Genomic DNA, 24,005 nt, shown 5'->3' with positions numbered 1-24,005 from the left:
TATAGACTGAGAAGAAATATTTACAAATCATATATCCAACAAAGGACTTGTATCCAGAATATATAAAGAACTTTCAAAACTCAATAGAAAGAAAGCAAACAACTAAATTAAAATATGTGCAAAAGACTTGAATGGTCACTTCACCAAAGAAGGTATACAGATAGGAAGTAAACTCATAAAAGTTATTCAACACCATTCACCAGTAAGGAAATACAAACTAAAACCATGGTGATGAATCCTCTGGTTTCTCTTCAGATCATGTAAGTCTTTCACCTTTTAAAACTGCAATAAGATACCACTATGCACCTATCAGAACAACAAAAATTTTAAAATACTGACAATACACATGTTGTTGGTGGGAATGCAAAATGATACGCCTACTCTGAAACATTTTAGCCGTTTCTTTAAAAGTCAAACATACACTTACCATATGACCCAGAAATCCCATTCTTGGATATTTACTCTAGAGAATAGAAAACTTACGTGCACACAAAACTTACATGCAAATGCTTATGGAAGCTCTTCTCATAATTGTCCAAACTGGAAACAACTAAAATGTCCCTCGATAGGTGAATGGATGGACAAGCTCCGGAACATCCAGACAGTGGATACTGGCCAAAAATAAAAAGGAAGAACTTGCAATAATTTCAATGATTCTCAAAGATATTGTGGTGAGTTAAAGAAGCTAGTCTAAAAAGGTTACTTGCTATACAGCTTCATTGATAGGACATTCTATAAATGACAAAATTAAAGTGATGGAAAACAGATCAGAGGTAGGTCCAGAGCATGACTATAAAGGAACAGCAGGAGGGAGTTTGTGGGGTAATGGGACTGTTCTGATTGTGGCGGTGGTTACATGAATCTACACGTGTGTTAAAATTCATAGAACTGGGCATCCTCTTCAATAAAAGTAAATTTTACTGTATGATCATTTTTAAAGTAGAAGATAGAAATGGATGAATGTATTAAACAGCTTATTAGACATAGCTGAAGAAAAACTTAGTGAAGAAATTACCCAGAGTGCAGCCCAGAGAAAGGAAGTGTAAATAGAAAGAAACACTGAAGGGCACAGAAGAAAGAGTGGAACGTCTAACATTCAGCTTAACTGAGGGTCAAGGGAAGATAATAGAAGAAATGGAGAAGATAAAATATTCAAAGAGATAATGGATTTTTAAAAACACAACAAGAAAGATAAACAAAATAAACTCACAACTGACACATCATAGTAAAATGTCAGCTACGGCAAATTTTAAAAGCATCCAAAGAAAAAGATCATGAGACCAGGAATTTTATTAACCGCTGTCTTCTTGGTGACAAAAATGAAAGCCGGAAGTGAGTGGAATAATGTAGGAAATTGCATAATCCCTAAAAAGGTCAACTTCTGAATCCCCAGAACTCATGAACATGTGGCCTTTCATGGTAAAAGGAACTCTTTGAATATGATCAAGTTAAAGATGTTGAGATGGGGAGATTATCCTAGATCATCTCAGTGGGTCCAACGTATTCAAGAGATTTGAGGGAGGCAGAGGGGATATGACTACAGGATAGAAGAAGGCAGAGACTGGAGTGATGTGGCCACAAGTCAGTGAATACCAGCGGCCTCTAGAAGCTGGAGGAGGCAAAGAACGGATTCTCTCCTAGAGCCTCCAGAAGGGACACATCCCTGCCAACACCCTGAGTTTAGCCCACGAGCCTGATTTCAGACATCTGACCTCTAGAACTATGAGAAAATAAATGTGTGTTGTTTTAAGCCACTAAGATAATTTGTTACAACAGCAGTGAGAAACGAATACAGATATCTTCACTGTATTAAGACAATGCAACTGTCAAACCTAGAACTTTATACCTGGAAAAAGTATCTTTCAAGGACATAAACTAAGTAAAGACATTTTCAGATAATCAAAAATTGCGAGAGTTTAAAATCGACATTCCATTAACCGAAGGAAATTCTACAGGATGAACCTCAAACAGAAGAAAAATTATTCTAGAAGTAAGATTTGGGATATAATATGAAATAATAAATATGTTGGTAAATTTAATCAAATGTTGACTACATGAAACAAAACAACAACATCTAAAGTTGGGAGGGGGGACAGAATAAAGCTAAAAAACTGCATGTTAATAGCACATGAACTGGAAGCTGTGATTAAACTGAAAGTGAGTTGAGATCCATGCATTATTTGGGAGGAAGATAAAGATACCAATTATACTGTTTAATAGAGATCCTCCCAAATGTAAGGACACAGAAAGAATGAAAATCAAAGAATGGAAAAACATATACCAAGCTATACATACCCCCAAAAAGATGATGTAGCAATATTAATATCAAACATAATAGACTTTAAAGCAAAAAGCATCACAGAGGTAACAAGGATCACTATATAAGGGGTGATAACGGTTTAATTCACAAGTGTATATAATGATTCTAAACTTTCATACACCCAGTAACAGAGCTTCAAAATACAAAACAAAACTTAACAGGGTTTTAAGAAGAAATCGATAAATCCACCAAAAAGTGAGAGATTTTAATATTTGTCTTTCAGCACTTGTAAATCAAGAAGACAAAAATCAGTTGAATATAGAAATATTGAAGAGTAAATTTTAAAATGTATCTAATGGATATTTATAAACTGTTATACTTGACAACAGAGAAATGTACATGCTTTGTAAATACACATGGGACATTTACAAAAATTAATTATGCACTAGACCATAATGCTGGCCTCACCCAGTTTGGGGCCTACAGACTACATTCTCTGATCTCAATGCACTTAAATTAGAAATCAGTAGCAAAAAGACAACCAGAAAAAAACCCATGTGTTTGCAAATGAGAAAACATGCATCTAAAGGACACACAAGTCAAGGAAAAAAAACATAGTGGAATTTTTTAAATACCTAGAAATTGGTGACTTTTTAAAATTTTTAATTTATTTTTTTGGCTGTGTTGGGTCTTCATTGTTGCACAGGGGCTCTTCTCTAGTTGCAGAGATCAGGGGCTACTCTTTGTTGAGGTGTGCAGCCTTCACATTGCAGTGGCTTCTCTTGTTGTGGAGCATGGGCTCTAGGCATGCGGGCTTCAGTAGTTGTGGCACACAGGCTCAGTAGTTGTGGTTCGCAGGCTCTAGAGCACAGGCTCAGTAGCTGTGGTGCACGGGCTTAGTTGTTCCGTGGCACGTGGGATCTTCCTGGACCAGAGACTGAACCTGTGTCCCCTGCATCGGCAGGCAGATCCTTAAGCACTGCACCACCAGGGAAGTCCCAATTCGTGATTTTTTTTTTAAAAAAGATTCCATATCACAAATTATCAGATGCAGCATGACTGAACGTTTGTGTCTCTCTCAAATGTATATGTTGAAGCCCTAACCCCCAGTGTGATTAGAGATGGGCCTTTGGGAGGTAATTAGGTTTTTAGATGAGATAATGAGAGTGGAGCCCCACGATGGGATTTGCAACCCTGTAAGAGGAAGAGACCAGAGCTCTTTCTCTCTCCACCATATGAGGACACAACAAGAAAGCAGCCATCTGCAAACCAGGAAGAAAACCCTCACTGGGAACCAAATTTGCTGGCCTCCAGAACTGTGAGAAATAAATTTCTGTTATTTAAGCCACTCATCTGTGGCTTTTTGTTACACAAGTTAACTAAGACACAGTAATACAACACTTAAAAGGAAATTTAGAGTCCTAAATATTTAGTAATAAGTCACATTTAAGCTAGGTTTATCTCAGCAATACAAGATTGGTTTAGAAAATTTATTAATGTAATTTACCACAATAACAGATCAAAGGAGAAAAACAAAATGAGGGTCTTAATAAATGACAAAAATTAGCAGTCAATAAAATTCAATATTCAATCATGGTTTAAAAAAACTTAGTAAAACAGGAATAGAAGAGAACTTCTTTAATATGATAAACAGCATCTATCAGAAACACCTACAAAAATCATCATACTTAATGGAGCAGTGCTGAAAGAATTCCTTTTAAGATCAAGTACCATACACTTCTATGTAACATCAAACTCACGGTCCTAACCTATGCAACAAGACATGAAAAAGAAATATAAAAGAAGAAAGGGAGAGAGAAAATTGTTATTAGTTGTGGATGAAAATATTGTCTCAAAATCCAAAAACGACCTGTGGAAATTATTAATAAGAGAGTTAAGTAAGGTACGTGGACACAAAACCAATACACAAAACTCAACTACATTTCTAATAAAGCCGCAAGAATTTGTTACAAAACACAAATTTTACAGGTGCCATTTATAATAGCAACAAAAACAAACAAACAGAAATATATACATATGCTTAAATAACCTATGAGTAAATACAACAAAAATGTGTCTTTATGCAGCATGTTTGGAATAAAAGACTCAATATCATAAAGGTGTTCATTCTCCCCAAAATTGTCTATAGATTCAGTGCAGTTCCAGTACAGAAAAAAATGACAGTTTAACTTTTCTTTAATGTATTTCAGTGAAATCTGGTCATTTTCACCATAAAGGGATTATTATACACTTGCCTTGGGACCTTGAACAAGGCCTGAGTTGCCTCACCTGAAAAACAGAAGAATGGGCACCCATGATCCTTACGTCCCTTCTTGCACTGAAATCCCAAGATCTCTGAGGCTCTCAGGAGGCGGGCAGGTAAGGTACATCTGACATTCCTCCACCGCTCCATCTCTGTACTGCCCGCCTAAGGAAAACGAAACGATAAACCAGGGTGAGAATGGGTCTAAAACTCCTCCCCGAAACCTTGATTTCTAATAGGAGGAAAATGTAAAGCAACTCATGACATGTCCAGAACATTATGTAATCACTGTAAATGGCTTCTAAAAGATTACATAAACATGGAAAATATTCATAACATGTTAAGTGGGAAAAAATTCCACGTGTACTATAATTGCAATTCTCAATGCAAAGACAAGATTCAGGCTGCAAGGTTGCCCAGACTGTAAGTTTCACCTGAAGACATGGTTTGGTTGGCCTACATTTTATTTTTAATTCTAACTGTCGGGTAACATTTAAAAGTCTAGAGATTTCACATAAATGTCCAGATTTGTAGTTTCTCTTTATTTTTTTTTTTTTTGCGGTACGCGGGCCTCTCACTGTCGTGGCCTCTCCCGCTGCGGAGCACAGGCTCTGGACGTGCAGGCTCAGCGGCCATGGCTCATGGGCCCAGCCGCTCCGCAGCCTGTGGGATCCTCCCAGACTGGGGCACGAACCCACGTCCCCTGCATCGGCAGGTGGACTCTCAACCACTGCGCCACCAGGGAAGCCCATGTGGTTTCTCTTTAGAGAAACTTAATCTTTAGATCAGCTAACACTGGGCCAAATTCCCACGTGGCAAAGAGAGACAGGTGCTGCCCTGGGGGTGCCCTTCAGAAGCAGCCTCATACTGCCTTGTTCGGGTCAAGACCCTGCCTGCCCTGCTTTCCTCACTCCAAATGACTAAATGATGCCTGGACTCTAACGCTGTTTCCATGTTTTGTTCACGGTATCCCCTTTGCCCCAAATGCTTTTCCATCTCTCTCATCTGACGAGCTCTCAACTGTTCTTGAAGTCTGAGCACAGTGTGTCTCTTCCAGGACATCTTGAACCTCCAGTTGGACCAACTCCTGCACAGCCTGGTCCCTGAGGGAGCCCACCAAGATCTGTTCATCTGTGTGTCCCCTCCCTGGGCCAAGCCATCATCCCAGAATAGGGAACAGCATTTTATTCGTGCTGGAAGCCCCAGCCTGTGCAGCTGAGCTGGGGCACATAGCTGGAAGGGAAAGAACAGGAGCTAAGGAGTGAAAACAATCGTGTCAGGTGGGTGATGGTCCCAGAGAGCTGTGCTTTCTTCTTAAGCACCTCCTTTTAATGCTGGCCTAACATCTCCAAGTGAAAATGCAGGAGACAGCATCTGAGCCCACCCTGCTCCCTGCCCTGCTCGGGCAGGGCCTCCAGGTGTGGCCACACTCTCCCACAGCTGGAGCCGGTCACAAGCACACTGCAGCAGCCATTTCGGGACTGAGGAGCGGACTGTCCATGTGACTGAAGAATGTAATAAAGGCAAGTGACCGGCAAGAACACCAGTAAACGCTCCTGTTTCCTCTCCTAAATCCTCTGGCAGGAAGTCCTTATCTGCGTTCTGGCGTCAAGCCTGGGAGTGCAGGGTGTCTTCAGGCCTAGGATTCCGGGGACCCGGGCGCTTCCCAGCAAAATGTGCGTCTGAGAGTCCAAGGGTGCTCACCTTCCTGCCCAGCTCCTGGGAGTCAGCAGATCCTGGCCTGTGAGCTACGGGGCCGCTTCTCCAGCCCCCAGGCCTCAGAGCTCTTCCTTCTCTCCCAGACATGTCCCTTCCTTCCTCACCCTTTCTCCTTATTGCCTGTCTCTCCCTAGAAGGTAAGAGCCCAGGGCCGGGATTGAGTGTATCTTGTCTAGAGCTGTGTCCCCAGCCTCCATGGCCACAAATGTTTGTTGAACGACTGGCTGAATGCATGGGGATCTAGAATGCTGCGAGAGAGTAAGGCTGGGGTTCTGATGGAAGGTTCTAGACCAAAGCTGGAGTCCTGACCCTAGGAAGCCCCAAAGTCAGCCCCTCACGTTCCAAGCTGCGGCAACTCACAGGTCAGTCAAGGCCAGGCACCCGAAGCTAACTGGAAAAGGTTGTCAGGGCCCAGCCACGGGGGACCTTATCTCAGATCCTGACCTTGGGCTAGTCCTATGGATTTGGGGGGATGGGGCCCTGGGGGCCCTCCAGCCCCAGGTAGCCCCACTCCCAGACAGCTCCACCCCTGCAAAATCCAGCTTCAGACCTTTCATGCTCAAGGCGCCTCCAAACCTCAGCAGAAACTTGTTCAGGTAGGTTTCCAGGCCCCACCCCTCAAAGGCCCGCCCCACGCCTGGCCCCACCCACTACCAAGCCCCTCCTCCAGACTCTGGACCCGCCACAGCAGCCTCCAGGACTCAGGTGGTGCTTAGGGTGGGCAGGGTCCCCGTGAACCTGACGATGACAGTCCAGGGTCCTCCTCGGTCCTGCCGGGTTGGCTGGGGTCCCACAGCACACGTGTTCTAAGGCGCATTGAAGCCCCCAGGTTCTGTCGTGGAGGAGACAGGTGCAGAGTTGGGGTGACTGGGCTGCAGTGTTAGCACTGGGGCCCGACCCCGACCAGAGCCTGACTGTCCACCTGGAGTGAGGGTGGCGTGCTCTGCCTGCAGAGCGGCCAGGCAGCAGCCACAGCAGATGTTGCCACCATCACGTGTGCTCTTATCCGTCCCTTTCAACAGCAGGGAGTAAGATCGGGTGGGTCGTCGCCCAGTAGTAGGCAAGGAGCAAGGAGGTCAAGGGGCGGTGCCTAGAGCCTGGTCCTTGACTCCCTGCCAGTGCTTTCCCCAGCACCCCGTGACCTCTATGCTCTCCTGCCCTCTCTGAAGGAGCCAGAGGGGTGAGACACCCCCTCCTCCAGTCCATGACCAGGCCCACATCGTCCTGTGTCCCTCCCCCTGGCCCTGATTCCTCCCCACACGCCCCCAGCGCCCCCAGCTGTCTGCAGCCTGCTCCACGTGGGAGAGAGGTTTGTGTTCCAACTTACTGCGACTGCTGCCTGACCACGGACACCCCTAACACCATAAGGATGAGCGCACTGAGCTTTCAGGGTGACCCTGACTGCATCGGGAGGCTTGATAATAGTGGGGACTCCAGAGGAACCTCCAGCACACCTGCTGCATGGGGGTGGCCTCAGGACTGCGGCTGCTGGATAGCATCCAATGTCTGCTCACCCAGCCCACAGGGTGAGTGAGAAAGGCTCCGAGAAAGCAGTTCGTCTCACTCTGCTCCATAAGGAGGCAAAGGGGACGTGGTCCAGTTCCTCCACGTCAGTGTCACTCTGCTTCCTTCTGATGCCGGGAAGCCCATGCCACTTGCCTGGAAGTTTCTGTCTTAGAAGCAGCATCTCACAACTGGGCCTCAGAGCTACGAGGTCAAGGGTGAAGGCTGGACCCCAGCAGGGGCATCAGTTTGGCATTTGTCACCTGAGCACAGATGGTGCCACTGAGCTGGAGTGGAACTCGTGAGGGCGCACCAGGAACCTTGGAGCGCACACCCATGAAGATGAGAGCACCTGGCCATAGTAGTGTGGACGGCCGAGTGCAAGCCCACCCCAGTCCCAGAGGAGCAGTCCCAATGCATGGGTCAGAAATGCACCCCAAAGAGAGACCTCACCCACGAAGCGTTCTTGGAGCCCGCACCATGCTGGGAAACTCCTGGGCATTTCCAAAGCTGCTTCTTGGGCAAATCTCTCCATATCGGCCTCCACCACGTTTTTTCCTACAGCTGACGTGGAGCACCAAACCTCATTTTATGTGAGAGAGTTCTCGTCGCAGCCAGACCTATGGATTCTTTAAACAGTTCACCGTTTTAAGGTATACAATTCAATGACTTTTAGTATATTCAACAGAGTTGCGCATCTATCATCACAGTGAATTTCAGGACATTTTCACTATCCCCCTCCTCATAGCATCACTTCCCAATCCCCCCTCCCCCGAACCTCCTCCTGGCGACCAGCGATCTACTTTCTGTCGTTATGCATTTACCAATCCCGGACTCTTCATAGAAATGAAATCATACCATATGTGGTCCTTTTTGTCTGGCTTCTTTCACTTGGCAGAAGGTTTTCAAGGATCATCCACATTGTGGCGGGTGTCAGGGCTTCGCTCCTTTTGTGGTTGAATAATATTCCCTCGAATGGACAGAGCACAATTTGTTCATCCATTCACCCCTCGGTGGACACCGGGACTGTTTTCACTTTTTGCCTATTGTGACTTGAGCTGCTAAGGACATCTATATACAGGCTTTTGTGAGGACATATGTTTTCCTTTCTCTTGGGTCTGTATCCAGGAGTATAATAGCTGGCTCATATGGTAACTCTTATGTTTAACTCTTTGAGGAGCTGCCAGGCTGTTTTCCGCAGTGGCTGCACCACCGCACATTCCTACCAGCAGCACAGGAGGGTTCCCGTTTCTCCACACACTCATCCTCGCCAACACTTGTTACTGTCTTTAAGATTCTAGCCGTCTTGACGGGGGTGATCTCTTGCATTTGCTTCACGTTTTCCTGATGGCTATTAAGACCAGAGAATTTTTTTATTGGAGTATAGTTGCTGCGCAGTATTATACGTTACAGGTGTACTGTACAGTGATGCCCAATTTTTAAAGGTTCTACTCCACTTATAGTTATTATAAAATATTGGCTGTATTCCCTGTGCTGTACAATATACCCTTTAGGTTATTTTATACCTAATAACTTGTACCTCCTAATCCCCTACCCATTTGTCGTCCCTCCCCCTTCCCTCTCCCTACTGTTAACCACTAGTTTGTTCTCTATTTCTGTGAGTCTGTTTCTTTTTTGTTATATTCACCAGTTTGTTGTAATTTTTAGATTCCACATATAAATGATATCATACGGTATTTGTCTTTCTCTGTCTGACTTATCTTACTTAGCATAATGCCCTCCAAGTCCATCCATGTTGCTGCAAATTTCATTCTTTTTACGGCCGAGTAGTATTCCATTGTATATATACACACCACACCTTCTTTATCCATCCATCTGTTGATAGACACTGAGGTTGCTTCCATGTCTTGACTACTGTAAATAATGCTGCTATGAACATTGGGGTGCATGTTATCTTTACAAATTAGTGCTTTTCTTTTTTTGGATATATACCCAAGTGTGGAATTGCTGGGTCACATGGTAGCTCTATTTTTAGCGTTTTGAGAAACCTCCGTGCTGTTTTCCACACTTGCTGTACAAATTTGCACTCCCACCAATGGTGTATGAGGGTTCCCTTTTCTTCACATCCTCACCAACATTTCTTTGTGAAATGCTGGTATCATCTTTTTGATGACAGCCATTCTGACAGGTGTGAGAATGTGGTTTTAATTTGCATGTCCCTGATGATTAGCGATGTTGAGCATCTTTTCATGTGCCGGTTGGCGATCTGCATTTCCTCTTTGGAAAAATGTCTATTCAGTTCTTCTGCCCATTTTTCAATCAGGTTGTTTGTTTTCTTTTTTTTTTTTTTTTTGATGTTGAATTCTACGAGCTGTTTATGTATGTTGGATATGAATCCCTTATCGGAGACCCTGGAATTTTAAAGCAGCATGCAGGGCCCATTCCTGGCCCTCTCTGTGTCTGAGTGAGCAGATTATGGGCCTGAGAGATTCTGCTGAGGCTGAGATGCCCATGTTGTTAAGGAATCTGATATCCCTTGCTCTGACAGCGTCGGAAGAGCACCATGTAGGGCCCAGCCGCCCTCACTGGCGGCACTCAAGACCTTGAGAGGAGAATTTCACCTGTGCAGCCCCCTTCCCCCCTCATTCTCCAGCTAGAGGCCCCGGGAGGCAGAGGTGTGCACAGGTTTCCTTGGTTTACCAGGCTCGGGTGCAGCAGCGCAATGGACAAACAACCAGCTCAGCCGGTTCTAGAAAGAGGCAGCCCCACGTTGACCAAATGACCATTTGTTGTCTCAATTCTGCACTCGCCATGGGTGCTCTGAAAGCTGGTCTCCACGACCGTCCACAGGCCCAGGAATTCTTCCCCTCCCTCTGGTCTGCACGCTCCCAGGGCTGTCCCACATTTGCTCACGGAAGAAAATGAATGATTTTCCCATTGTCTGTTAAGGAATTTTCCTGAAGAATCAGTGGAGGGCTCAGTTACGCACTTTAATCTCAGCTTCCAGCTGGCATCACCTGCCACCCTGCCCATTGGCAACAGGGCCCCCGGGATTCCACGAATACCCCCAGAACATTCTGACAGGCGTGACCCACCAACACCTCTTTCCTTGAAATAGTTTACGCTCGTTCTGATTCTGTTATTAAAATAGGTACAATGAGAGGCTTGGTATCTATTTTATTTTAATCAATTGTTTGAAGTACTGTGAGTACGTTGGATGTTTTCAACGATGAATGACTTTTCACAGAAATGATGCAGCTTTAATTATTCTGGCCATTCCACTCAAAATGCGATTTGAACCTTTGTTTTGGGGTTTTTTTTCCAAATATGTTTAGCCGTATTTTACTCTCTTGTTTTATTTTAAAAATAGCAATACTTACCACAACCGTTTCCATCTTATAGCAAATAAAACTGCTCCAGAAGCGTGCCAACACAGGGCCCGGCATGTAAACAGTGACCCTTAGAAAAAATGCGTGCGTTCAGTTGACCTGATCTGTAAGGAACCAGAACTGGGTGAAGCTCTGTGCCAAGTCTGGCAGAAACACAGCAAGCGAGAAACACGCGTGTCTTGGCTGTAAGTGCCAGGACCTGATTCTGGGACTTCGGGATGGCTGAATGGTCCTCGTCCTCAAGAAATAAGTGATCTAATGAGGAAGACTGCTAAGGAAATAAATAACAGCATTTGCTGTGAGAGCTGCTGTTGCCACTTGTCCACGTGCCCAGTGTAGCAGTGATGTTAACTGGGGGTGCACGGGGCAGGGGAGGGGAGGGGAGGGGAGGTCAGAATGAGACGGGCTGGGACCTGGGACCCTTTGCTGCAGTGCTTACATCTGGACAAACGTCTCCTTGAGCAACAAAACACAAAGAAGCTAAAAGGGACTAAAAATAACTGCATGCGTGTACAGTTGGGGCAAATTATGGACAAAAAGATACAAAAAGACCAAAAACCCAACTGCCACTTCTGAAGAGCCGGGAGCAAAAGCAGGGCACTGCGCATGCCCCCTGCACACAACACCACCAAAGGGGTTGGCAGACCACCTCCCGCCTGAGCCCGGACCCACCCCACACTCACCCCGTATAAGGAACCAGCTTGCCCCCTACTCCAGCGAGTGGGCGAGCAAGGGAACCTGTTCTCACGCCCCCCTGCAGCCGCAGGAGCCCCAATAATGCCTTGCCTGAATTTCTTGTCTGGCCTCTGATCAATTTCTATTGACTGGGGAAGGCCAAGAACCCTGGTGAGTATCAAGGAGAGGCTCTTCCAAGAAGGGGGACCGCCAACTGTCTGTATGCCCTCTGGAGGGGATATCCTGGCAGGCCAAGGTGTCCTGGTTTGTTTTGTTGTTTCCAACAACATTGCATTCCCAGAGACTTAAACAGTGCCAGGTGTCTTTTTGATAATACACAGGTGAATGAATGAGTGAATGAATGAATCAAAGAGTTTACCACCAAAATACAAGGAAGGAGGAGGACGCAGACCCACCCAACAGAGGGAGCCAAAAGGGCTGAGACAAAGACCAGGCAGAGGATGGGATGGAGAGGGGCCAGGTCACAGGTGGAGGGGGCTTCAGAAGGGGCTGTGGGGGAGGGCTCTGTGCTCAGAGCTGGGGTACCAGGCTGAGGACCCTCATCCTCCCCCATGAAACCAACTGTTTCCAAGCCTGTGTTTAGCTTTGGAACAGTCTTCAGTAAAATCTTCCACAGAGCTACGAGCAACAAGAGAAAAAAAAATAGATAAATTGGACTTTTTTTTTTTTTTTTTTTGGCTGTGCCGCGCGGCTTGTGGGATCTTAGTTCCCCGACCAGGGATTGAACCCACGCCCTCAGCAGTGAGAGTGGTGCAGAGTCCTAACCACCAGACGGCCAGGCAATTCCCAATGCGAAAACTTTTGCTTCAAGAAAGTGAAAAGACAACCCACGGAGGAGAAAATATTTGCAAATCATTTTTCTGATAAGGTACTCATCTGGAATATATAAAGAATTCAGGGCTTCCCTGGTGGCGCAGTGGTTGAGAGTCCACCTACCTATGAGGGGACACGGGTTCGTGCCCCGGTCCGGGAAGATCCCACATGCCGCAGAGCGGCTGGGCCCGTGAGCCATGACCGCTGAGCCTGCGCGTCCGGAGCCTGTGCTCCGCGGCGGGAGGGGCCACAACAGTGAGAGGCCCGCGTACCGCAAAAAAAAAAAAAAAAAAACAATTCAGAGGTCTTAGTCAAAATGGTGTACTAGGAGGATGCAGCATTCGCATCTCCGCACAACTAGGGCACCTACCAGGCACCGGTGGGGGACCACGGACACCTAAGGGGGCGGGAGGAACCCTCAGCGACCGGGTAGGACGTGGGCAGTGGGGGAGAGCAAGTGGGGAGGAGAAGTGGAGGCAGGACGGGACTGGCTACCCTGAGGGGTGGCTGGGGGAGGGGAAGGGATCTCACGCCTGAAGGGGAAATTGGGGGAACGTTGGGAGGACAGAGGATCAAAGGGAGCGTGGCCAGGTTTCCGCTGCCCACTTGGGCTCCCGGGAACCTGCTGAGATCCCGGGCCTGATCCTCTGCCCACCGAGGCGCCCTCCAGCCGTGCGGGTCCTGAGGGAGTGGGAGGGAGGGAAGGGGGAGCAAAACTAAAGGCCGGACCTCCGGAACCGGCACCCCTGAGGGTTGGCTGGGGGAGCGGAGGAGTTCCTAGACCCAGCGGGACCCACCCACGGTGAGGGGTCCAGCGGTGATGGGGGAGACCCTGGGGGAGACAGTGGGGGAGGGGTGTGGAGGAACGGAAGGGAAGGCCGCCAGCGCTTTCCCTGCACACTTAGGCACAGGAAGCCTGTTGGGGTCCCGGCCTCTGCCCTCGGAGCCGCCCTCCTGCCACACAGAGCCCAAGCCCCGCCCCTAACCCCCACCCAGGGCCCCACCTCTACACTCGGAGACCCCCTCTGAGACCCCCTCCAACACACTGGGCCTAAACCCCAGCCACACACCCTCACCCAGGGCCTTACCTCCAAACTCCTGAACCCCACACTCCAGAGACCCTCCTTTCGAGGTGCTGCCTCTCCCCTTCTGTGCAGGTCCTAAGCAGAGGCCCCGCCACCCGCTTCAACGTCGCCCTGCCTAGGCCCCGCCCCACGCTCCAACGTCACCCCCCCACCCGCCTTGGTCCCACCCCACCCTAAGCCCCGCCCCTGCCTAAGTTCCACCCCTTGCCTAAACTCCGCCCCAAAGCCAAGGCTTTTTTTTTTTTCTTCTCTTTTTTCCTCTTTTAGATTGGGATTCTGTTTTACCTTGTTGATTCATTGTTGTTGATTATTTTATATTTTTATTTTTCCTAATAAATCTTTTATTTTTCCAATTTTACTTTATTCTTTATACTTTGTTATTGTTCTCTCCTTTTGGCTTGTTCCCTCCCCCCCTTTCTTTTTTCTGTTGTGGTTTTATTTTACCTTGTTGCAGTTGTTTCAATTTTAGTTTTATTTTTCCGAATATATTTTTAGCTTTCTATTTTTATTTTGCTTTTATTCTTTGATATTGTACTGCTCCTTTTTCTCTTTCTTTCTTCTTTTTTTTTTTTACCATGCCACGAAGCTTGTGGGATCTTGGTTCCCAGGCCGGAGGTTGAGTTCCTGTGGTGGGAGCTCTGAGTCCAAACCGCTGCATTAACAGAGAACCTCAGACCCCAGAGAATATTAATCGGAGTGAGGCCTCCTGCAGGTCCTCCTCTCAGCACCAAGACCCGGCTCTATCCAACTGCCTGCAAACTCCAGTGCTGGACGCCTCAGGCCAAACAACCAGTAAGACAGGAATACGGCACCACCCATCAAAAAAAATGAAATGACAAAAAAAATGTTATAGATGAAGGAGCAAGGTAAAAACCTACAAGACTAAATAAACGAAGACGAAGTAGGCAACCTACCTGAAAAGGAATTCAGAGTAATGATAGTAAAGATGGTCCAAAATCTCAGAAACAGAAGGGAGAAAATACAAGAAACATTTAACAAGGATCTAGAAGAAATAAAGAGCAAACAGTGATGAACAACACAGTTACTGAAATTAAAAATACTCTAGAAGGAATCAATAACAGGATAACTGAGGCAGAAGAACGGATAAGTGAGCTGGAAGATAAGATGGTGCAAATAACTGCCAGGGAGCAGAATAAAGAAAAAAAGAATGAAAAGTATTGAGGACAGTCTCAGAGACCTCTGGGAAAACATTAAATGCACCAACATTCGAATTATAGGGGTTCCAGAAGAAGAAGAGAAAAAGAAAGATCTGAGAAAATCTTTGAAGAGATTATAGTTGAAAACTTCCCTAACATGGGAAAGGAAGTAGTCAACCAAGTTCAGGAAGAACAGAGAGTACCATATAGGATAAACCCAAAGAGAAACACGCCGAGACATATATTAATCAAACTATCAAAAATTAAATACAGGGGCTTTCCTGGTGGCGCAGTGGTTAAGAATCTGCCTGCCAATACAGGAGACACGGGTTCGAGCCCTGGTCTGGGAAGATCCCACAAGCTGCGGAGCAAGTAAGCCCATGCACCACAACTACTGAGCCTGCACTCTAGAGCCCGCGAGCCACAACTACTGAGCCCATATGCCACAACTACTGAAGCCTGTGCACCTAGAGCCCGTGCTCCCAACAAGAGAAGCCACCATAATGAGAAGGCTGTGCACCACAACGAAGAGTAACCCCCGCTTGCCACAACTAGAGAAAGCCTGCACGCAGCAACAAAGACCCAATGCAGCCAAAAATAAAAATAAATAAAATAAATTTATTAAAAAAATTAAATACAAAGAAAAAGTATTAAAAGCAGCAAGGGAAAAGCAACAAATAACATATAAGGGAATCCCATAAGGTTAACAGCTGATTTTTCAACAGAAACTCTGCAAGCCAGAAGGGAGTGGCAGGACATATTTAAAGGGATGAAGGGAAAAACCCACAACCAAGATTACTCTACCCAACAAGGATCACCTTCAGATTTGATGGAGAAATTAAAACCTTTACAGATAAGCAAAAGTTAAGAGAATTCAGCACCACCAAACCAGCTTTACAACAAATGCTAAAGGAACTTCTCTAGGCAGGAAACACAAGAGAAGGAAAAGACCTACAAAAATACCCCCAAACAGTTAAGAAAATGGTAGTAGGAACATACATATCGATAATTACCTTAAATGTAAATGGATTAATTGCTCCAACCAAAAGACATAGACTGGGTGAATGGATACAAAAACAAGACCCATATATATGCTGTCTACAAGAGACCCACTTCAGACCTAGGGATGCATACAGACTGAAAGTGAAGGGATGGAAAAAGATATTCCATGCAAATGGAAATCAAAAGAAAGCTGGAGTAGCAATTCTCATATCAGACAAAATAGAGTCTGTTAAAATAAAGACTATTACAGGGAGACGCAAGAGGGAAGACATATGGGAACATATGTTTATGTATGACTGATTCACTTTGTTATAAAGCAGAAACTAACACACCATTGTAAAGCAATTATACCCCAATAAAGATGTTAAAAAAAAATTTTAAAAAAATAAAGACTATTACAAGAGACAAGGAAGGACACTACATAATGATCAAGGGATCAATCCAAGAAGAAGAATAACAATTGTAAATATTTATGCACCCAACATAGGAGCACCTCAATACATAAGGAAAATGCTAACAGCCATAAAAGGGGAAATCAACAGTAACACGATAATAGTAGGGGACTTTAACACCCCACTTTCACCAATGGACAGATCATCCAAAATGAAAATAAATAAGGAAACACAAGCTTTAAATGACACATTAAACAAGATGGACTTAATTGATATTTATAGGACATTCCAACCCAAAACAACAGAATACAATTTCTTCTCAAGTGCTCATGAAACATTCTCCAGGATAGACCATATCTTGGGTCACAAATCTAGCCTTGGTAAATTTAAGATAATTTAAATCGTGTCAAGTATCTTTTCCGACCACAACATTATAAGACTACATATCAATTACAGGGGAAAATCTGTAAAAAATACAAATACATGGAGGCTAAACAATACACTACTAAATAACCAAGAGATCACTGAAGAAATCAAAGAGGAAATCAAAAAATACCTAGAAACAAATGACAATGAAAACATGATGATCCCAAACCTATGGGATGCAGCAAAAGCAGTTCTAAGAGGGAAGTTTATAACAATACAACCCTACCTCAAGAAACAATAAAAATCTCAAATAAACAACCTAACCTTACACCTAAAGCAATTAGAGAAAGAAGAACAACCTCCCCCCCAAAGTTAGCAGAAGGAAAGAAATCATAAAGATCAGATCAGAAATAAATGAAAAAGAAATGAAGGAAACAATAGCAAAGATCAATAAAGCTAAAAGCTGGTTCTTTGAGAAGATAAACAAAATTGATAACCCATTAGCCAGGATCATCAAGAAAAAAAGGGAGAAGACTCAAATCAACAGAATTAGAAATGAAAAAGGAGAAGTAACAACTGACCCTGCAGAAATACAAAGGATCATGAGACATTACTATAAGCAACCATATGCCAATAAAATGGACAACCTGGAAGAAATGGACAAATTCTTAGAAATGTACAGCCTTCCAAGACTGAATCAGGAAGAAATAGAAAATATAAATAGACCAATCACAAGCACTGAAATTGAAACTGTGATTAAAAATCTTCCAACAAACAAAAGCCCAGGACCACATGGCTTCACAGGCGAATTCTATAAAACATTTAGAGAAGAGCTAACACCTATCCTTCTCAACCTCTACCAAAATATAGCAGAGGGAGGAACACTCCCAAACTCATTCTATGAGGCCACCATCACCCTGATACCAAAACCAGACAAAGATGTCACAAAAAAAGAAAACTGCAGTCCAATGTCTCTGGTGAACATAGATGCAAAAATCCTCAACAAAACACTAACAAACAGAATCCAACAGCACATTAAAAGGATTATACACCCTGATCAAGTGGGGTTTATCCCAGGGATGCAAGAATTCTTCAATATATGCAAATCAATCAGTGTGATACACCATATTTACAAATTGAAGGATAAAAATCATATGATAATCTCAATAGATGCAGAAAAAGCTTTTGACAAAATTCAACACCCATAAAGCAATTATACTCCAATAAAGATGTTAAAAAAAATAAAAATACTTATTCTTAAAAAAAAAATTCAACACCCATTTATGATAAAAAAAAAACTCTCCTACAAAAAAAAAAAACAAAACTCTCCAGAAAGTAGGCATACAGGGAACCTACCTCAACATAATAAAGGCCAGATATGACAAACCCACAGCCAACATCATTCTCAATGGTGAAAAACTGACACCATTTCCTTTAAAATCAGGAACAAGACAAGGTTGGCCACTCTCACCACTATTATTCAACATAGCTTAGGAAGTTTTAGCCACAGCAATCAGAGAAGAAAAAGAAATAAAAATAATCCAAATTGGAAAAGAAGAAGTAAAAGTGTCACTGTTTGCAGATGACATGACACTATACATAGAGTATCCTAAAGATGCCACCAGAAAACTACTAGGGCTAATCAACGAATGTGGTAGGGTAGCAGGATACAAAATTAATGCACAGAAATCTCTTGCATTCCTATACACTAATGATGAAAAATCTGAAAGAGAAATTAAGGAAACACTCCAATTTACCATTGCAACACAAAGGATAAAATACCTAGGAATAAACCTACCTAAGGAGACAAAAGACCTGTATGCAGAAAACTATAAGACACTGATGAAAGACATTAAAGATGATACAAACAGATGGAGAGATACACCATGTTCTTGGAATGGAAGAATCAACATTGTGAAAATGACTATACTACCCAAAGCAATCTACAGATTCAATGCAATCCCTATCAAACTACCAATGACATTTTTCACAGAACTAGAACAAAAAATTTCACAATTTGTATGGAAACACAAAAGACCCCGAATAACCAAAACAATCTTGAGAAAGAAAAACAGAGCTGGAGGAATCAGGCTCCTGGACTTCAGACTACACTACAAAGCTACAGTAATCAAGACAGTATGGTACTGGCACAAAAACAGAAATATAGATCAATGGAACAGGGTAGAAAGCCCAGAGATAAACCGATGCACCTATGGTCACCTTATCTTTGATAAAGGAGGAAAGAATATACAATGGAGAAAAGTCAGCCTCTTCAATAAGTGGTGCTGGGAAAACTGGACAGCTACATGTAAAAGAATGAAATTAGAACACTCCCTAACACCACACACAAAAATAAACTCAAAATGGATTAAAGGGGCTTCCCTGGTGGTGCAGTGGTTAAGAATCTGCCTGCCAATTCAGGGGACATGGATTTAAGCCCTGGTCCGGGAAGATCCTACATGCCACAGAGCAACTAAGCCTGTGCACCACAACTACTGAGCCTGCACTCTAGAACCCATGAGCCACAACTACTGAGCCCACTTTCCACAACTACTGAAGCCCACGAGCCTAGAGCCCATGCTCCTCAACAAGAGAAGCCACCACAATGAGAAGCCTGCACACCTCAATGAACAGTAGCCCCCACTCGCTGCAACTAGAGAAAGCCTGCATGCAGCAACGAAGACCCAACACAGGCAAAATTAATTAATTAATTTTTAAAAAATGGATTAAAGACCTAAATGTAAGGCCAGACACTATAAAACTCTTAGAGGAAAACATAGGCAGAACATTCTATGACATAAATCACAGCAAGATCTTTTTTGACCCACCTCCTAGAGAAATGGAAATAAAAACAAAAATAAACAAGTGGGACCTAATGAAACTTAAAAGCTTTTGCACAGCAAAGGAAACCATAAACAAGACAAAAAGACAACCCTCAGAATTGGAGAAAATATTTGCAGATGAAGCAACTGACAAAGGCTTAATCTCCAAAACATACAAGCAACTCATGCAGCTCAATATCAAAAAAACAAACAACCCAATCCAAAAATGGGCAGAAGACCTAAAAATGGGCAGAAGACCTAAATAGACATTTCTGCAAAGACGATATATAGATTGCCAACAAACACGTGATAGGATGCTCAACATCACTAATCATTAAAGAAATGCAAATCAAAACTACAATGAGGTGTCACCTCACACTGGTCAGAATGGCCATCATCAAAAAATCTACAAACAATAAATGCTGGAGAGGGTGTGGAGAAAAGGGAACCCTCTCGCACTGTTGGTGGGAATGTAAATTGATACAGCCACTATGGAGAACAGTATGGAGGTTCCTTAAAAAACTAAAAATAGAACTACCATACGACCCAGCAATCCCACTACTGGGCATATACCCTGAGAAAACCATAATTCAAAAAGAGTCATGTACCGCAATGTTCACTGCAGCACTATTTACAATAGCCAGGACATGGAAGCAACCTAAGTGTTCATCGACAGATGAATGGATAAAGAAATGTGACACATATACGCAATGGAATATTACTCAGCCATAAAAAGAAACGAAATTGAGTTATTTGTAGTGTGGTGGATGGACCTAGAGTCTGTCTTACAGAGTGAAGTAAGTCAGAAAGAGAAAAACACATACTGTATGCTAACACATATATATGGAATCTAAAAATAAAATGGTTCTGAAGAACCTAGGGGCAGGGCAGGAATAAAGACACAGATGTAGAGAATGGACTTGAGGACACGCAGAGAGGGAAGGGTAAGCTGGGACGAAGTGAGAGAGTGGCATGGACATATATACACTACCTAATGTAAACTAGATAGCTAGTGGGAAGCAGCTGCATGGCACAGGGAGATCAGCTCTGTGGTTTGTGATCATCTACAGGGGTGGGATAGGGAGGGTGGGAGGGAGACGCAAGAGGAAGGGGATATGGGGACATACGTAGGCATATAGCTGATTCACTCTGTTATACAGCAGAAACTAACACAACACTGTAAAGCAATTACACTCCAATAAAAATGTTAAAATAAAAAAACTACCTTAACAAACAGTGCTATATGAAGAAAGTGATCAGACTTTATTGAGGTCTGTTTGACCCTGCATACAATGCTTTAATCACTTAAAAAAAAAGAAAAAGAAAAAAAGAATTCACACAGCTCAATAATAAAAAGACAACCTAATTTTCAAATTGTCCAAGGATCTAGATAGACATTTCTCTGAAGAAGATGCCCAAATGGCCAACAATGCTCCGTGGGTCTCACAAAACCCATTTCAATCCAAGTAGAAAATTCAGAGTCAAATTCACAAGTTCCCGGCTGCACCATCAGCACAAGAAGGTGGCGGGGGGGAGAGATGTTTGCCTCCAATCCCAAGGCAGGGGAATGGTGCAAGAATTGGGTCCCATGGCGCATCCCCTCTCAAAGACCCAGCAGACCCAAGGGGGTCACACTGCCTCCGCCTCAGTGCCGCCCTGCACCAGACAGCTTCAACATTCCGAGGGGTCGTGGGCTCTGAGAAGTGACCCTAAATGTGGCCAAGGGACCTACTGACACCCCAAAGCAAGCAGGATGGACCCCCAGAGTGCCAGCCCCTAACAAAGTGACGTTGCTTCAGATCTGCTCTTTGGGGTCCGGGCACTAGGGAGTGGTGAGAGGTGGATCAGAGGCATTTTGCGTCACTTCACCACCTCCAGAACCTCATCCAGGGCTTCCGGTTCCGCCATCATTGATGTGTTCCTGGTAGATCTGCCTCTGAGTTTCCCCGTGTCGTGTGACAGCTGCCTGGAAGGGCAAAATGCAGGCAGCACGTAGGCGGTGAGTCCTGGAAGAGAGCTCATTGCTGCTCCAGCATTTTCCGAAGGACCGTCTGTGCATACTCCACTTTTGCAAAAGCTTCGGTGATCTAATAGGTTTAGAAAACACAAATACCTCCCCGCCCTGCCCCGGCCCCCGCGCCTTTTTTTTTTTTTTTTTTTTTTTTTTTTGCGGTACGCGGGCCTCTCACTGTTGTGGCCCCTCCCGTTGCGGAGCACAGGCTCCGGACGCGCAGGCTCAGCGGCCATGGCTCACGGTCCCAGCCGCTCCGCGGCATGTGGGATCTTCCCGCACCGGGGCACGAACCCGTGTCCCCTGCATCGGCAGGTGGACTCCCAACCACTGCGCCACCAGGGAAGCCCCCCGCGCCCTGTTTTTAAAGGCAGGCTTTTTTGTTCAAAGCTACAAAGATGCCTGAATATGCAAAACTGCCCTGAGTTTTTCTGAGAGAAGAGGTTGCACCATTTCACAAGCTCACTTTTCCGAGAAACCTTTGTCTCAATGCCCCAAGGAGCCGGTGCTCCCGAAATATGCCCTGGAAATTCTTAACCTCACCCCGTTCCCTTCCTCTTGCAGATGGTGAGACCAAGGCAGAGGTAGACAGCAGGGAAGGCTGTGCAGAGAGCCGAGACTAGGGACCTGGTCCCCAGGTGCCCATCACTAAATTCCTTCCCTTGATCAGCTACGTCACTCGCGGGGCCAAGTACAAAATGGAATCAAGTGCAAGCCCTTCCGAGCACAGGTTCCTGTGTGACTCGAGCATCACTCACCCATGAAGCCAACGCTGCTCTCTCCGCAGCCCAGATGGGTAGAGTGGACGCATCCCTGAACTTGAAGCCAAAGACCCCAGGCCTGCCCCTCACTAGCCCAGTGACCTTGGACATGTCACTCAGCTTCTCCGAGCCTCAGTCTCCACTCCCTGCAAGTGGGTTCATAATGCCACTTTTCTCACCGCTATGGAGTCGTGATTGCCTGAGACTGCAAACAGAAATCGACCCCTGCCTTATTGAAAAGAAGAAAGCACTGACCCTGTGTTTGCCGGGGGCTAGGTCTGCTCAGTCCTTGGATTCTAGAACCGTGAGATCCCACCCACTGTCACGCTGAAGGCCGCTGTTACCAGGAGGTACAAAGCAAAGTCCCAGTGATACCAGCTTGTGGATTTAGCGGGGGCCTGCGGGAGCCCCCGTCTGATTCCAGGCAGCAGGGCCACGGATGTGGACTCCAGGTTCCCCTGCGCCGAGGCCTCCTTGCCTCCTCTGTGTGGTGGTTCAGTTTCCCACCTTACTCAGCATCTCTCAGGCACTAAGTAATACACACAACGAGAGGCAGCTGCACATGGCGCTGGGGCATCATAAGGGCTGATTGCACGCCAGCTCCCACCGCAGCATTTATTATTAAGTGCTTATTTAGGGCATTACCAGGAAGCTGTTACATAATTAATATTTTTCACTGATTTGCATATTTATCACAGCTCCACTGCTGTCCCGTGTAACCTCGGGCAAGTTCCTTAACCCTGCTGTGCCTCAGTTTCCCCATCTGTAACATGTACATAATGCAAGCACCCAACTCATAGCACTGTGGAGCAGACTGAATTAATACATGGAAGATGCTCAGGAGAGTGTTTGGCATAAAGCAAACGGTTTATTGATGTTTGCTATTCTTCTTATTAAGACTAAAGAGACAAAGCTTATGACTGTAACTGTGTGACGTTTTAGCTTGCCCATTTGCTTGGTTCCCAAGTAACTTGGCATTCCTTGGGAATTCTGAAGAGTAAACTAGTGACACATGGATGTGTTGGTTCTTTGGACCACCTGTCTCCTACAGGGTCGTCCAGGTCGGGTGCATGGTTTGACCAGTCGATAGAGACACCCAAACACTGGTGTGGCCATTATCATTTTGTCCTGTGGGTTCAGGGTAAGCCCCTCACTTTGCCCTTTCACATCCTCCTCGTTGGCTGCATCTTAGAAAGAGTAACTTGTTCTCAAGCCATAAGAAGCCAAGGCCTTTGGGGCATCTTTCTGTCTTTGTCAGGTGACAACCCACTCTTCTTCCCTCCACTCTCTTTCCTGCTTTCCGTCCACTTTCCTGTCTGCCTCCCCTCCCCTGGCCTCTTCCACCACGATATCTGTGTGTCTGTCACATCCTCTCAGTGTGGGGGTGCTTCATATCCACAGATCACATGATAAGAAGGTTTTCTGAAGTGAGATACTCGGTACCACCAAAAAGATCATGGACCTGAAGAAGTAATGTCTCCTGTGCCCCGCATGCCACCCCGCCTCCTGGAAGTGATGGCTCTGGGGTTTTCTCCCTCCTGCGCCCCTCTCAGGTCAGCCTGGGTCACTGGGGAAACAAAAAAAAACCCAACTGGGGTGGGCAGTGAGGAAGAGGAAGAGGAAATGTGCCTGTTTATATGAAAAATTGAACAAAAGAAGACTCAGTTCTCGCAGGCTATAATGAAGTATTTAAGTGCCAGCAGAGAGCTTTCCTGGTGGCGCAGTGGATAAGAATCCGCCTGCCAATGCAGGGGACACGGGTTCGAGCCCTGGTCTGGGAAGATCCCACATGCTGCAGAGTATCT

The 24,005-nt window shown here is 45.1% G+C and overlaps 1 long non-coding RNA gene across 1 annotated transcript; it reads right to left on the bottom strand.

Annotated features, from left to right (window-relative positions):
• Positions 1-216: 216 nt before the first annotated feature.
• Positions 217-13,801, bottom strand: LOC137231198 (uncharacterized). Its single transcript, XR_010946405.1, has 4 exons — positions 13,693-13,801; positions 11,087-11,165; positions 4,550-4,688; positions 217-611 (listed from the first exon to the last, which is right to left on the bottom strand). It is a non-coding gene; the product is annotated as an uncharacterized lncRNA (long non-coding RNA).
• Between the last annotated feature and the right edge of the window lie 10,204 nt (positions 13,802-24,005).

This window comes from Pseudorca crassidens, chromosome 9 (genome assembly GCF_039906515.1).
Source record: "Pseudorca crassidens isolate mPseCra1 chromosome 9, mPseCra1.hap1, whole genome shotgun sequence".
Taxonomy (NCBI): Eukaryota; Metazoa; Chordata; class Mammalia; order Artiodactyla; family Delphinidae; genus Pseudorca; species Pseudorca crassidens.
The sequence above is the reverse complement of the archived record's forward strand: the minus strand, read 5'-3'. Positions and strand labels throughout refer to the sequence as shown.